Below are 4,594 nucleotides of genomic sequence, written 5' to 3' on the forward strand. Positions count from 1 at the left end.
TTTCAAAGCATATTATAAAGCCGTACTGATCAAAACATCATGGTACTGCCATAAAGACATATTGATCAGTGGACTCAGTTGAGAGTTCAGAAATAGACCATCAGATCTATGGTCAACTGATTTTTGATAAGGCTCCCAGGTCGATTCAACTGGGAATGAAAATGGTGCCAGGAGAACTGGATATCCATTTCCAAAAGAATGAAAGAGGACCCCTATCTAACAAACTATACAAAATTAAACTCAAAATGGATCAAAGACCTAAATATGAGAGCCAGAACCATAAAATTCCTAGAAGAAAATGTAGGGAAACATCTTCAAGATCTAGGTTTTTACATTTTACAGTCTAAGCACAAGCAATGAAAGGAAAAAAAGGTAAATAGGAATTCTTCAAAAGTTAATACTTAAGTGCTTCAAAGGACTTTGTTAAAAGGGTGAAAAGGCAACTGACTTATTGGGAGAAAATATTTGGAAACCACATATCTGATAAGGGTTTGATATCCAGAATATATACAGAAATCCTACAACTCAACAACAAAAAGACAAACAACCCAATTAAAACATGAGCAAAAGACATGAATAGAATTTTTCCAAAGAGGAAATACAGATGCCTAAAAAGCACATGGAAAGATGCTCAGCATTGCTAGCTTTTAGGGAAATGCAAATCAAATCCACAATGAGCTATCTCACACCTATTAGATTGGCCACTATTAAACAAACAGGAAACTACAGATGTTAGAGAGGATATGGAGAATTGAAACACGTATTCACTGCTGGTGGGATGTAAAATGGTACAGTCACTGTGGAGGATGGTTTGGCGTTTCTCAGGAAGCTAAATATTGGGTTGTCTTAGGGCCCGGTAATCCTGCTACTTCGGATATACCCAGAATCTGAAAGTAGGGATGCAAACAGACGTTTGCACACCCATGTTCATAGCAGCGTTATTCACAATTGCCAAATGATGGAAACAATTGAAGTGTCCATCAACAGAAGAATAGATTAACAAAATGTGGTATGAACATATGATGAACTATTATTCAGTAGTAAGAAGGAATGAAGTCCTGAAGCACATGACAGTACGGATGAAACTTGGAGGACATTATGTTAAGTGAAATAAATCAGACATAAAAGGACAAATATATTGTATGGTCTCACTGATATGAACCAATTATAATATGTAAACTCACAGATATATTTGAGGCTAAAGAATGGAAGTGGTTACTAAATACATGCAGTATGTTTAACTAGGTAGAACTTAAATATTTGGAAATGGACAGAGATGATAGTAGCAAATTATTGTGAGAATAATTAACAGTGCTGAATGGTGTGTGAATGTGATGGAACGGGGAAGTTTAGAGCCGTGTATATCACCAGAAGGAAAGCTGGCAATTAAAACATGGGAATGCACAACACAGTGAATCTTGTGGTGGACAATATCTGTGATTAATTGTACAAATATAAAAAGCTCTTTCATGAACTAGAGTAAATGTACTACACTATTACAAGCAGTTAAAAATCTAGGTGTATATGGGGAAAAATGTGCCTACTGCAAACTTTGAACTATAGTTAATAATAGTAGTTTAATACTCTTTCATTAACAGTTATAAATGTACCACACCAATACTATGGGTCAATAATAGGGGGTTATATAGGGTACAAGAGAATTTGGGTTTTCTTACTTATTTTCATTTCTTTTTTGGAGTAATGAAAATGTTCTAAATTTGATCATGGGAATGGATGAACAACTATGTGATGATACTGTAAGCCAGTGATTGAATATTTCAGATGGTTAGTATGGTATGTAAATATATCTCAATAAAATGGCATTAAACAAATAGACATTACTGGGGTGGTCCCCTGGAACTTTGACACAATAATGACATTCAGGAAATGAGGTAGAGTTGCTGGAACTGCCTGAATATTGAGGTAGATGTTAGAGGTCAGAAGCCTAAGGGAGCTGAGTATGTTAGAATGGATTTCTTATATGAGACCAGAGAACTTACCATGTGACCATGTTCCCCAACAGTGCCCAGAGGACACTCTTGCTCAGAGGTAATAAGGTAGGAGGAACTAACATTGAAATGAGCTCCCTAGTATCAGTAGGGATAAGGTTCCAGATTAACAAAGGCTGCAATTAGAGTGTATTGATCCAGAGAGGTCTGTGATGATGACTGAACCATAGTGTCCTAAGAGTGAGAAAGATAGGTAGCTGACTAGGTTACTGGTTGATTTTTTCAAGTAAGCAGGTAGGTAGATAGGTAAGTAGGTAGGTAGGAAGGTAAAGTAGATAGTTACCTTCTATGTGGTATACATAATACCTAACTATGTGGATAGTTACATAAACCCCAAACTCAGACCAGTTACATCAAAATCTTGAGTGGAGGGAGAGGACCTGAGACATACGTAAGTTTCAAAAGCTCCCCAGTTAATTTTAATGTGCAGCCAGAGTGGGGCTCACTGGCCTAATTTGTGTCTGGACCCAAAAATTAAATGTGCCAGAAGAAAACCAATAATCTTGACTCTTTCACTTTAATCTTATGACCAATGAGCACTCATTTTCCAATTCTTTGTTTTTTTTGTGGGGGTGGGTGGGTTGCATAGTCTGGGACTAGAACCCCGGTCTCCTGCATGGAAGGCAAGCATTCCACAGCTGAACCTCCCATGCACCCACATTTTCCAATTCTTTATGATGACTTTTAGTTTTCTTTCTTCACCTGCTTCTCTTTCATTAATCTCAGCAGATGACCTTCATATTTTATTGATAAAATAATAGCTAACATTTATTGAATATTTACTATGTGGTAAGTACTAGTACTGCTGATCTACGTTTGCAAGTATTAACTCATTTTGTCCTTTTAAAAACTCTCTGAAATGGATGCTACTAAAAAGATCCCTTATCTAGATAAAGGAACTGAAGAACAGAAAAGTCACTTGCCCAAAGTCACACTGCTATAACTTGAAGAAACGTGCATTTGATCCCTGGCAGGCTGACTCCAAAACGCAGCTCTCACATAACTTACTATACACCCTCTCACAGTATGCTGAAATAAAGAGAACTACCTCCATCTCTTTTATTACATCTATGAATCAAGCTGTATCTGCAGCCATGTCTTCTGCTTCCTTCCTGTTACAATGGATGAACTTTCCCTAGTCTGATTAAAGATACATATTCCATCCCCTCTCATATACTCAAGGATTTGGTACCAGTAGTGATCCCATCATCAATTTTTTCCCTCATGCCTGAATCATTCTTATTAGGTTATAACATGCTCTAATATCTCCTTTTACATCAATTCCAGGCTTCCAAGAAGCATATTCCAAGTCAGGATTAAATATGTGTGGTGGCCCAGGGGTCAGGACTTCCTCCCTTAGGGAAATGGTGGGGCCTTAAGCATACAGCAGCCCATGTGACCAGAGTACAGAGATTTATTAACACTCCCCTCCTCTAACTGGGGAGTTGGTAGCCAATTCTTGTAGGACCACACTGAGATGCTGTTGCAACCAAATCACACAAGATTCTGCTGAACATTATAAAACCAAGGCCCTCATGTGCCCCCATCCCACCCCTGCCTGGGCACTCTCGCTGTCTAGCTTTTGTATTTTTGGGTTAAGTGCTGACTTCTATTTCCCATTCGGCCCCATTGGGAAGTATTTTCTTCTGTCTAAAAAGTCCCTAATTGAAACTCATGGATAATTGTCTGCCTGGAGTGCTCTTTGGTCTTGCGTTGTGCTGGACTGGAACAAGGTGCAAAACATTTATTGGGGGAGGCACTTATGAGGAAAATGGGGAGGAGGCAGGGAGAGCCATCAGATCATCATGCAGACTTGACCTCTGTGAAGGGAAAGAAGGAAGGAAGGAAAGGACAAAGGAAGGTCTTAGACGACACTGCAGTTCTAGGAAGGTTTGATAATACCAACAGATCCTCAAGCCAAAGTTGCCAGTCACATGAGTCCCACACAGAAAAGTAAACACATAAATGTGTTTACTTCAGTATCCCTGTCACCATTAGGCCTTGATGTGACCAGCCAGTGGGAAGTGTGATCTTGGTGTAAATGAGGTGATGGATTTCAGAGCACAGCAGATGGGACCTTTAAGCAAGTTTATTCTGCACTGAAGGAAATTAGAGGGGCACATTTTTGTGGTCACCATACTCTCAATTTCTTCTTGATTTCATGGTCCTCTCCAGCTATGATCTACTTATCTACTCTTCTTCCCAATAAAAATCTTTAAAATGGTTGCTTATGCACACTTTCTATTTCCTTAGCTTTCATTCTCTTTAACCCACTTCAACGAGGCTTTGTCTTTCCTTATCCACTGTCTCATATCTATTTTCCTATTCTTCCACAGTAATAGACTATTTAGTTGGACATTTGGCCACCAAGAATAAATGGTATATTTCCCAAAGTGCCTTGAAAGTAGATATGGCCTCAAAACCAGGTTTTAGCCAACCGAATATATGTAGAAGTGAGGACTTCTATTTCTGACTATGTGTTCTTCCACTGTCTCCCTTCTTGCCGACTGGAGAGGAAATGTGGTGTTGAGCCACCTCATATCATGCATACAAGGGTTATAAACCTGAGAGATGGTGAAATAGCA

This window comes from Tamandua tetradactyla, chromosome 20, assembly GCF_023851605.1.
Source record: "Tamandua tetradactyla isolate mTamTet1 chromosome 20, mTamTet1.pri, whole genome shotgun sequence".
Lineage (NCBI taxonomy): Eukaryota > Metazoa > Chordata > Mammalia > Pilosa > Myrmecophagidae > Tamandua > Tamandua tetradactyla.